This window comes from Protopterus annectens, chromosome 10.part0, assembly GCF_019279795.1.
Source record: "Protopterus annectens isolate FY-2018-M chromosome 10.part0, PAN1.0, whole genome shotgun sequence".
Taxonomy (NCBI): domain Eukaryota; kingdom Metazoa; phylum Chordata; order Ceratodontiformes; family Protopteridae; genus Protopterus; species Protopterus annectens.
The window spans coordinates 562212795-562225782 of record NC_056744.1 but is presented as its reverse complement, the minus strand read 5'-3'; positions in this window follow the sequence as shown (position 1 = coordinate 562225782).

Genomic DNA, 12988 nt, shown 5'->3' with positions numbered 1-12988 from the left:
TGTGTACAGTCAGATAAGCCAAATTCCCCAAATACTAGAAAGTTAAAGCTATAACCAAACAGCAGCAAGTGTAGAATGAACCATTTAGTAACTGTATACATAAACAGAGGAACTCTTAGCTTGTAAACAGGTACAGAATATTGGAACAACATATGTCACTTATATAGACAACTGCAATATTTATAGCATAGTCAGAACAGTCTTCTTGTCTAGGGCTACACGGAAATGTACTTTTAAAATGGGTATGTGAAAGGAGGATCCAAGCCATGTATCAGTGGTCAAGACATCTGGTCTACTTCTTCTGTACAAGAAGAGAGAGATATATAAAATTATCAGTTAGCCAGATTAAGTACAATGTTGTGTTTCTATGTTACTAGCATGCAACTGTTTTCACTGTGATTTCTACATTAAGTCAATACTGGCAACACTGTATAACTTCAACTCAAAAAGGGTGGCACAGTGGTGCAGCAGTTAGTGTTGTTGCCTCACAGCAAGAGGTTCTCTGAATCAATAATCGGCTGGAGTGCCTTCTGTGTGGAGTCTGCATGTCCTCCTTGCATTCAAGTGGGTTTTCTCCCACAATCCAGATACATGTGTCTGGAGCATTTCTCCCTGGGCCTCTGCTGAAAATGGGCTCTGTCCCAGTCCAGCTTTCCTGGAAAACAACTATTAAATAAATAACTAAATAAAAAAGTGCACCTTTGGTCATGTTGATGAATTTCTTACAGAGAAGAATTTGATGGTGAGTATATGTACATTTAGAATTCTTCTCCCTCCAGTACAAATCAACATCAACCTAATCTCTGTTGTTAGGTATAAAAATAAGCATTTCTTCCAAGTATTTATACTTCCACAACGACTGAAACCACAAAGTAACTCCAAGAAGAAAAAAGTGTGACAGGATCCAAACTTCAATAAAACCACTTGTTTATTGTAACTTGAAAAAGGTTGTTGAGCGCTTTCATCTACATAACGTAGATTTCTTCAGAACAATCAAAATTCATTGTAACCCACTTATATATTTTAATTTCCCGCCCTTTGTATCAATTATTCAATTAAACAGTGCAATATATATTTAAACAACCATAATGTTAAAAAAGCTTTTATCTTGTGTGTATAAAACATGACAAGTAAAAATACATTCTAAAAAGATGTATAAAAAATATATTATATAATTATATAATTATTCCCCCTCCATATATACAATTTATGAAGTTCCAAACTCCACCAGTGGTAATACCCAACATCTCTACATGTGTGCTGAATAATTACTATAAAAGCTTTTTTAACATTATGGTTTTTTAAATATATATTGCACTGTTTAATTGAATAATTGATACAAAGGTCGGGAAATTAAGATATATAAATGGATTACAATGAATTTTGGTTGTTCTGAAGAAATCTACATTATGTAGATGAAAATGCTCAACAACCTTTTTCAAGTTACAATAATCAAGTGGTTTTATTGAAGTTTGGATCCTGTCACAGTTTTTTCTTCTTGGAGTTACTTTGTGGTTTCAGTCGTTGTGGAATTGTCTGGACTCCTTGAAGTATTTACACTTGGTACTTTGCTAATGAACTAATATGTCTTCTGTTTATAACAGGCTTAGTACAGAGATTTCTTCAGAGTTAATATTGTCCGTAATCTAGTAACTTAAATGATAGGCTTTCATCTTAAATTTGCATAGAAGACAGAGTATTTAAGACAGAAATATACCATTACTAATTTGAAGTCAGATAACATTTTCATACATTCTGATTTCCTGCCAGATATCAGCTATAGAAGGTGGCTCACATTTGGTCACATGACCGAGCTGTCATGTTTTTAACACCATCATTGGCATCTGAAAACTTTTGCTCATAACACAGTATTTCTTAACACTAACAAGTAGACAATAATTCAAATAAGACACACAGACAGTGAGAAATCTTTCTCATTGCAGAAATAATTTATGTTCAGGATTTCACCTTAGAGTTGTGATCTGTTATAGTATAGTCACATCAGCACAGAGCATGTGCCTTGTAATTCCTTCTGCCAGTCATCTCTAACCTGGCTAAAAATTTCACCTACATAACAGAACCTGCAGAATAAAGACAGACAAGACTGTGATCATGTCCCAGATCATAATTATCTTATTAAGTGTTCAGCTCATAGATGCCAAGAAATTTATCTCAAGAGCACATCATGAAAAGTTATAATCTGTGACCCAATCATCATTCTTTGAAGTGCATGGAACTTTATGTTCTCCATTAACTTCCTTCCAGTTACAGAAAAATAATTGTAGCAGTGCAGCGCAAAGTGTTCTACAAGCTTTCAAAGCCCTTAAAACATGGTAAAATACTTAGTACTGCAAATACAGTAAGGAGAAACAAAGTGCCCCTGTGCAGGACTAATAGCTTTAAAAGCTGTTAGATATTTTTTTCTGCCAAGAGTGACCGAGTGAAGAATTAGCAACTTTTCAAAGCTGTTTTGCATTCTGCCATTGTTCTTTGTTGTCTGCCACTGCCCACTGTTGGTCCTTAGTGTAAGTCTTAACTGCACTTGTGTGCTTAACAAGCTTTTGTTGAGGACTACTAATGCTGTTAATATTGGATCTTGTGCTAGAGACATGCTAAACAAATTCAACTTTTTGACAGTTTTGGAGTGTAATATGTCACTCGATAATCTACATAATAGATAGTGCTGTCACCTCAGAGCTAGAAGTTCCCCGGTTCAATTCTCAGCCAAGGTGCCTTATGTATGGAGTCTACATGTCTTCCCTGGATTCAAGGGGGCTTCCTCCAGGTGTTCTGGTTCCTCTCACATTTCAAAGATATGCAGTAGGTGGTTTGGACATTCTAAATTGGCGATAGGTGTTAGAGTGCATGTGAGTGTGTGGTATTGAAGAACTACCATGGCAGGGCTAGCCACCCAATCGTGTAAACCTTGGCTCTAGATGATTGTCATTGGTGAAGTGACACTCCAACCTCGTATGCAAAAATGGGAAAAAGGGGTTGTGGATGGATGGATGAATCTACATAAAAGTATAGAGAAAGGGGTTCTCTAATGTTTGACTCTTTTGACTGGGTGAGTTGGCTGGTCCAACATGGATCTTTTTCCACCCAGAACCAGGTCACAATGCAACTAGAAGGTGTAATAAGCTTTACAACTTAATGATTGTAGTCATGATGATAGGGTCATACCTGCATATGTGATTACATACTCAGTAATTATATATGGCATTTCTAAAAGTGACAAAAGGGAGCAATAAAGCAGTTAGATGGTATGTACATGAAGTAATTCATTAGTTATTTGAAATATTTAAATATAAGGCCACTGCAGAACAGAAAACAAATATGTAGTATACAGAGTGTTGTGATTACACTCTGATATCTGGAAAAAGAAAAATCAGTTAAGTGCTTCTATAGATTGACACCTAATCTTAACAAATGGTAAGCACCCCCTGCTTAACTTGTTAAGATCAGGTATTGCCTTAGGCAGTAAAATTTGCCAGCACTGACCAACAAATGACAGGATAAAAAACAAATTTGTTTCTGTCGGCTGTCTGTGTTGGTAATATGTCCCTGACTTTCTATAACATGAGAGAGTGTGTTAACTGTCTTTCTGATAGTGCTTGCTAAGTGCTTTACTGCTTTGAAAGCAGGCAAAACATTTAGGGCTTTTTCCTGTAACTAACAGTACATGGAGCAGATAGAACTTCTTGAACTACAAAGAATTATGATAATTATGATTGTGTCTCTGATCATAACCCTTTATTTTGTGTTCTCGACATGGATGCCATAGGCTTGAGAGGTGAATTTCTTTGCATCCATGTCGAGAACACATAATCAGCAGGTTATGATGGGTCACCTGCTCGTTATGCTCTGTATTATAATTATGTCTGAGGACAGTTATTTTGACGTTCTTCCTGACATAACCCAACCTTCAACAGATTTCATTTTCTTATTGGGAGATGTGGGTTCTGAAGATATAATGAAGTCCTTTATTGAATACAAATCATTATTATATGGCTGCATTTTTTTTGTAGTTCAATATAACTCAAAACAAACTTAAAATAGCTTCAGAATAGAACATTCAAATGTAGCGAGCTATCAGTAGTGAATGATCAGCTACATGCCTTCTTATAACTATTCATTACATACATTCAAACCTCTGTTAGAAAATGCACCTCATGTTTATGAGCACATTTAATCATTTCAAATGCTTGTAACATTTCCACGTTCCCATGCTGCCCTTTTAACAGATGATACTTGCAGTGAGTAATCTTAAGTTTCTTTCTGATACATTAAGGTTCTTTGTTGTTCAGAAAACAAAAAAATCTGTGCCTTTTCAAACATGTAAAGATCATCTTTACTTAGTTCTGTGTGTGTGAATAATTTGTAAACCTGACTGCTATTTCTGTAATATCACAATTAATCTTCTCTATAAAAGCCACATTAGATTTCTGGAAAGGAAGCCACAGCTGAGTGCAATATTCCAAATATGGAATAAAATATCAGTGTCAAAACAACATGATTGCATGTATGATTACATGGACGCTATGAGTCATCGCACTTTTTATATTGCTCATTATGCAGTTTCTTTTAGGTACAATAGTTCACTACTATTGTAGGTTTAATGAGTAACAGATAATAATATTTAAGTACCTTTCTAAATTTGCAGCTATCACTGCTGAATTGCTGAAGTGATATTAAGCATATAAATTAGTGACGCCTAAACTGGATGGGCATAGATTACTAGTACAGATTGAATGGCATGCCAAATTTGAATGCATGACTGCTATTGGCAGTATTTTTAATTAATAGAAATGTATATACGGTTGCTTAAAAGTGTCTCTGGCATATCAGAGTACTGCAGAAAGGAACATTTTGAAATGCCATGTAGCACACATCGAACAGCAATATATTAACAAGAAGTGTCTTCATATCTTTGTGAATTGTTTGACATATATGCTGCAGACTGCTGCAAAAATGAGGCATTTGTCTCTAAATTAATACAGATTACAGTGCACAGAGAGCTAAAGCTTTGCATATAGCCAGAGTGATTGACATACAACTAGAAGATTATCCTGAGGGTCTCAGAGTGAGGAACTAGCAGTAGCTCAACCCTCCAGGGGAATGTTAACAGCAAGATTCTGCTATTCAAACACCTTTTGGTGGAAAGTACAGGAAAAGCTTGGAGTTGGTGAGTTAGGAATTGACCAAGATGCCATTTATCACATAGCATTGTAGCCAGAAGAGAGTGCGTTTTCTTACCAACAGCCTCTATGGTAAGTTGCCAAGTTTATTGCTGATGTTAAGATGTATCGCTTCCATGGGGCTTCCCTCTAATAATCTCTCAAAGAACTGATCAGTACAGACTATTAAGATAGATTTGTATACATAAACACACGTTGTTTTCAATGTTTGAGAAAAAAGAAAAACAAAAAAAATTGAGAAATCCTTGGCTTCCATGCAGACCAAGTCCCCTAAGATTTAATGAAATAAAACTGAAAATAGAAAGCTCGTAAAATGTGCCACTTCTGATCTTTGGCTTCCTAAGAGGCAGTAATTGTTCCACTGTTCAGTTCTGTGGTACAAGTCCTTGATTTTTCTTTTTTTTTTGAGAATTGTATATTTAGGAAGCATTTCACAGTTCACGTCAGCTGAATGCTTTAGCAGCTAGGAAAACAGCTCTTCTAGATAATATGCAATATATTTTCAAATTTCCTCGTTGTGTATTTCTCCTAATCGTAATCCATTCCTGCTGCACTTCTATGTATGGGCATCTCACCTCATTGCTAGTCTGTGAATAGTGAAGCTAAGATATAATTCTGTGTTTCTGGATGCTCTTTTTTTTAATAAATATTTCAACAAGAGAAAATGTCCAGAAGATTATACACTTAAATATCTATTTTTTTCTTTCTATTTGTCTATCTGTCTATGTAAAGCACTACATATTAAAATGGTACTGTAGCAGTTCTCAGACACATCATTATTTAATTACAATTCTACATGAAAGTGACTTGCACGTATATGAACCAATAAATGTCTTTAGGGAAACTTTTGTCAGTCTTTTCTTTCTTTTATTTCCATTTACATTTTCCCAGCATAATCTAAGGAAAGAATTAGTATAGCCATGACCTAATCAAGCCATCGTCATATCGCATTCATTACTATTATTAGGATTGGTATTTTTCAAGGAAAAAAAGAATGCTCTCCTACATCAAATATATCCTTACACAACTTACAGATAGGGCTGAGTTATTATTGCTTAGCATAACCTCTACACCAAGTCAATTCCATCAATTAAACATTTACAAATATGTTTAATCAGTAATTGAAAGTTGGAACTTTAATCATCATCATAGCTCTCAACTGTACAGATTTTCACAGAATGTCCAGATTGTTGCCTCATATTTTCAAACCATTTTCATAAAATTGTGGTTTTCTGTCAAAGCACTGGCAAATTATTGAACATTGAAGTCAGAAAATAAGCACAGATATTTGTCTCAAACTTCATACCTTCAGAAAATTAACACTAATTTAAAACCTATTAATCCATCAACTTTCTATATTTGTAAGAACAATATTTAAATTTGTTCCCATTTTTAGGCCTTTGTCCCCCCATTATTTATGGCTTTGTTCATATTTCTGGCTCTAAGATGTTGAGAGGTATGATGTTTATCCAAAAAGTCAGAGTTAATGCCTTAGCTGTAAAGAATATTTATAACATGCATGTCCTAATTCTGGAGGAGTTAACATCCAAATATTAAACCAGATGGGATGAAGACATAAATGTAACCAACAACTTTACATACAGTTTTAAACTCATCTACTCATAACATGCTAAATTTCGGAATAGGTATGCAGGATATGCTTAATGTCCACCAGTGAAGTGTCTATCACTGGTCCTGGGACGCTGCCCTTTTCTTTTGTCTGATGGGGGACTTGTCCTACTATGGTATGATTTCAGATGACCAAATGTTTGCTAATTAATAACTTTGAGGATATGCTTACTTAGCGTCTTTAGACAATCTTCCTACCCAAAGTTTCTAATTAATACTCCCCCATCTGCATCTAAGAGCTGTATAGCATTGGACATGACTCTATCAAGATGCATAGCTTTTGTATACATATATTCTGCAAATTTCAGTTTTCTTACTGTTGTAAACACCTCTGCACATTTATGTTCCATCACTAATTTTACAATCTATTAGCAATAGAATCAAGAGTATTCAAATGAGTCTAATAGATATGATCACTGGCACTGCACACCCACGAATGACTGCAAAACTGATTTGTTTTCTCCAAAACATGTTTCCACCAAAGAATATATCCCTCATTTACCCCTCTTTATCATCACTGTTGAATCTTCTGTCTTGCTTTGAGATTTCTACCACAGACTAGTGAGTCTGTTTTAGAATATACACTACCTTGCTTTCTGTCTAAAACACCTCACAATCTCCCCTATCCTTTTATCGCTGCCTCTTCCACAGGAAAATGTAATCGGGGGGGGGGTATCTTCAGTCTCATAATACATTAATTGTAAATGAAAACCTTCAGGGTCTTTTCCTCTGTGAAGGAGGGAGCAATACATGGTTAGTAGAGCTCATGAAATGTTTTATACTGAAATAAGATATACCAATCTCATATACAGTAATTGATATATTAGTACACAGTGTGTCCCCAATGTTAACTCACAATGGTGGAGAGTTAGTTTAAACAAGCACACATTTTACTCTTGACAGACCAACAAGTTTACTAGTAGTATATTAGACTAACTGGCTCTATACTAGCTGGCTGTACCATACCCTTATTTTATTTCAGACATATTCACATCTTCTCCCCCAAACACTGGCCGTCTTTACTATTCAAAAGAAAAGAATATTAAATCTTGAAAGGATATGATAGATATTGTTTTACCTTTAGACATTGGGGGTTCATGATTCGACAAAATAACTCTAGAAGCTCTACCATCTTTAACATTACACTTCTTTCCAGAAGTAAAGGACAAGTTCTTCCAAGCTTGACATGTGGGCTGATATTTGTTAAGGAAGGGGATTAGAATTTCTACATCAAAGTCTGCCAGTTATCTGCGTTCCTTAAATTTTACATCAGGTTATTAATATCTTATTTCACTTATACACAACCATGTGGAATAGAGTTTGTAGTCATTTAGAAGAAAATTCAGTCATGGCAATAGAACAAAAGGTTAACAAAAGAAAGCCATATGGAAAAGGAATAATTTGTGTTAAAGTTATAATGGAAAATTGTAAGAAGGGAGAGGATCTAAGTATGGCATGACCAGATTAGAACAAAACATTTGACAGCATTCCCCATTCATGAATACAGGAGTGCTTGCAGATGTATAAGATACATCCTACATTGATCAATTATGTTTCAGCGACCATGAAATAGTGGCACTTTAGAGCTAAGCCATGTTAAAGGACAAATTATATCTCACAGATAAAAATTCAAAGCAGGATATTCCAGGGTGACTGTCACACCTGCCCTATTGTGTTGCCCTTAACCCATGTAGCTGTCTACATAACACATTAGGACATGGTTACAATTTGGTTCCAAAAAAAAAAAAAAAACAATGGATAGTCTTCTCATCTTCTTTTTGTAGATAACTTACAATTGTGTATCTCATCTGAGGAGGAGCTGAAAGCACAACTGCAAGTTATGTTTTGACACATCAAACTACAGACCCATAGCTATACTATCTCCTCTAGCCAAAATCATGGAACGCTGCATTCACAAGCAGCTCATTACCCATCTTACTCGAAACAATCTCCTGTCCCACACCCAGCACGGCTTAAGCCCCATCATAGCACAACTACTGCTCTCCTTTCCTTTGTTGACTCAGTTAACCACAATCGAAACAATAAATTAATATCCTCTGTGCTCTTCCTCGACCTATCCAATGTCTTCGACATGGTCAATCACCAACAGCTGATCCACACACTGGAGGCATACTATCTTAGCAAAACTACCATAGACTGGTTTAATGACTACCTTTCTTGTAGACAACAGGCTGTTCAATGGGAAAATAGCTTATCTGACCTACTCCCCACAAATATCGGCGTTCCCCAAGGATCTATCCTTGGTCCTCTTCTTTTCTCCATATTTATTAATGATCTGCACTCCATCATTCCCAAAGCCACCTGCATACAATATGCAGACAACTCCACCCTGATCTGCTCTGACAGCTCCCTCGACAAACTCCAAGTCGCAACCCAAAACTGTTTTTCCCTAGTTGAAAAATGGTTCTTGGAACTAAAACTCTTACTAAACCCATCCAAAACCAAATTACTTCTGTTTTTCCCCACTACTTCCACCCATCAAGGAAATTAATCTCCTAGCACCTACCACCCCATCATTCAAGTGACATCCAATAATGGGACCATAATCGACCCTGTCTCCCACACCAAACTACTAGGTGTGACCATAGACCACAAGCTTAAATTTGATACTCATATCAACCTGACCATTAAGTTGGTAAACAAGAAACTCGGGTCCATGTATAGAATTAAGAACTTCCTAACTCCACACACTAAACTAACCATTGCCCGGACTCACCTCCTTTCCACACTCCTCTATGCCTCCCCGATATTCTCCTTCCTTAATAAAAGAGAACTCAACAAACTATCTACAACCTATAACCACATAGCTAGATTTATAACAGGAATGCCCTATCGTACACATCACTGCAACAATCTCAGAACACTAGATTGGTTAGAACTACCTAACATTCTCAAACTCAATCAACTCATTGAGGCTTTCAAAGCAATCCACCATCCTGACAAAACCCCCTCAATGAACAAAATATTTACCCCCTACTCTAATCTTACATCCCTTAGATCATCCAAAAGCTTACAAATTCAAACTATTAAATCTAACAATTCGGGAGGTGAAGCACTCTATGCTAATTCCATTGGAAAATCCTGGAATGCCCTCCCAAACAACCTAAGACACAAGACCTCACCCCACCAATTCAAAAAACAACTCAAAGATCTCCTAAAGTCCGAATGGCTATGCCCATGTTCTAATCCTGATTAATAGCAAACATCCCAGGACTACCTAATTTCCACCCAATCCAAATTGCAAGGGTCTTCATTGTAGCTATGGTACTCAAACGACCTAAGACTGTTTACCTCTTTAAATTATTTGTATAACCCTATTACTTGTTCATTTGACTTTGAATGTAATACTTAGAACCTGATCTTCTGATGTTTTTTGTCAAATCTATGGAGCTTTTCTCCCCGGGCCTCTACTGAAAATGGACATGTATCCAGCTAGACTAGCCCGGTCAACAAATGTAAAATAAAATAAAATAAAATAAAATAAATAAAATAAATAAGTTATTAAAACTTTCTCAGGTAACATAAGAATGTCATTTGGTCTTGATAAATGTGCAAAAGGAACATTTAAAGAAGGGATAACTACAGCACCAAGAAAATATCAGTCTGAGACAGGAATATGATATAAAGGGACTTGAGCAGGAGAGAGATTATAAATATTTGGGAAATGATGAAGGATCAACAGTTAAACAAATGCAAACAAAACTCAATAAGGAAAACTAAAATTAATAGTGAAAACAGTCCTGACATCTAGGAACAAAGTCTTAACTATAAACCATTTCCCTCTTCCTTTTCTAACTTACAGTTTTGGGGTGACTGACTGGCCCCAGGCCAAAAGGTATTAGATTACTTGGGCAGAAAAACAAAAAAAAAATGTTTCACACTTATCAAATGATATATAAAAATCAGTGTATACCAAGATTATATATTCCCATTCTGAAGGGGAGATATAGGCATCCTTGAAATTGACTACATTTATAGATCTGCAGTCATAGGACTGCATGCATATCTGCTGACCTCACAAGATCCAAGTGTAGTGAAAATTTTAAAACATGAGAAGAATAAGTCTAAGATGACTTTCCTGCTAAGTTTAGCAGAACATATCACTGTCAAGTAGGAAAGTAAAACAAACCAGAAGTAGATATAAATCAGGCAGTAACTGAATGTGCCAAATCCCCCCCAAAAGAAATAATATAAGGAGAAGGATCAGATGAGAAGGCAATAAATGTGGAAATGCATAAACATAGTAGTAGCAAGCACAGAAAACTCTTGGAACAACCTCATGTTGATCAGGATCTGATGCAGGAATGGTTAAGAAGAGGTACATTTAAACCAAAAGATGAAAGGTTAATATTGATGGCCTAGAATAGTGATCCACGCATTCATTGGTTTACAAAGTCCATTGAACATGTGGGGGGATCAGGCAAATGCAAGTTCTGTAAAACAGAACTGGAAACAATTACACATCTTGTTGTTGGGTGTGATACACTAATGGTTGAAGGCCTGTAAGTTGAAAGGCATAATAATGTGGCAAGACTGTTGCATTGGGGATTGTGCAAACATTACTATATTGAAGTAGCTGAGAAACATTGGAAACATAAGTTACAAAGCATCATAGAAAATGATGGCTTTATATCACACAGTATCACCCATTACCAATAGTTAAAAAAAAACTGATGCGAGAAAACCAGATATTGTAGTTCATGAAAAGAAGACAAAAGAAGCATTGATCATTTAATTTGTTACACCCAGTGATTACAGTGTCTTACATATTGAGAGACACAAGGTTATAAAGTATCGAGATTTGCAGGCAGAAATGAAGACAACATAGAAGAGGGGTATCCAGACAGTTCCAATAGTAATAGGAGCAATGGGTCCCATAAAAAAGAATTTGCAGTTATATTTAGATATACTACCGATACATGTAACTCCTTATGAATTGCAGAAGGAGTCAGTCCTGGGCACATTCTGGTTGCAATGAAAAGTACTTTTGGCTAACATCAGAGATCAAAACAATAATAATTTCAAGAACTTTAATAATCATACTTTGACTGGGAATGAGTCCATTCCTGTAATGATATTAGAAACCAAAAAGATTTGAAGAAATTAAAACAGAGAAAAGAGCAGCATGTATTTTTAGCTTAAATATCTTACCTCCCTAGGTTATTTCCAAATTAATCAGTATGTCCATAGCCTGTTTAAATGATGATACTAGACAATGATAAAGTAACAATTCATAACCTTTGTATTGGAAGTTCATTTCCTATTCATTATCTCCTGCAAGATTTATGATGGACAAACTTTCTTTGAAGGGAATAGTCCCCAGAAAGAAATGAGAACAAAAGGAGTCTCTTTCTACTCCCCTTTCCAATGCATGACACTTTGTCATTAAGAAAAATCCTTGGGAGAGTGGTACTGCAAAAGTTATTTCCCCATTTTGTAATGGAACCCATTCACAACCATAGTTTTCCAAGAATTTTTTTATGTACCCTGATTATATATTTGGGATAGATATTCCCTGGGATTCAATAAACCTCCATGCAAGAATAAGACTATTCTTGCATGGAGTGGATTGTGTCTGTGCTGCACAGCAGTGTCTTATTCTTGCACGGAGTGGATCGTGTCCGTGCAGTAGAGCAGTGCACCTTGCATATCCATGAAGGCATGCTGCTGTATAACCTACATGGACATTATCCATGAATGAGTACAGGGGCATGTTACAGCAGTGCCCACACATGTAACATGCCCCCTGCACTCAGAAAGTGCTGTTACGGCACTTTGAAATGTAAACAACAGTGTTCGCGGACATACCGCACAACTGTACAGATATTCGCAGAAAATTTCAAAATCATCCCTATTTTTGCTCCTTTGTCCCCCCATTACTTATGACTTTGTCCAGATTTCTTGTTCAAAGAGGTTGGAGGTATATGTATACCCCTAAAGTGAGAAAAAGTTAAAATCCATGTTGATTTTTTTTTATCATCCCAAGTAAAGTTTAAGCATAGCTGAGCGGGTGCGTGCATCGCACAGATGTTCTTAGCATAGCTTAAATATCCCAAGGAGCTAAATTAGAAATATACAGGTAAAACAATCAAAGTGAGTTAGCGTAGTAGTTAGAGCTTCCACTTTGCATGCAGGCATTC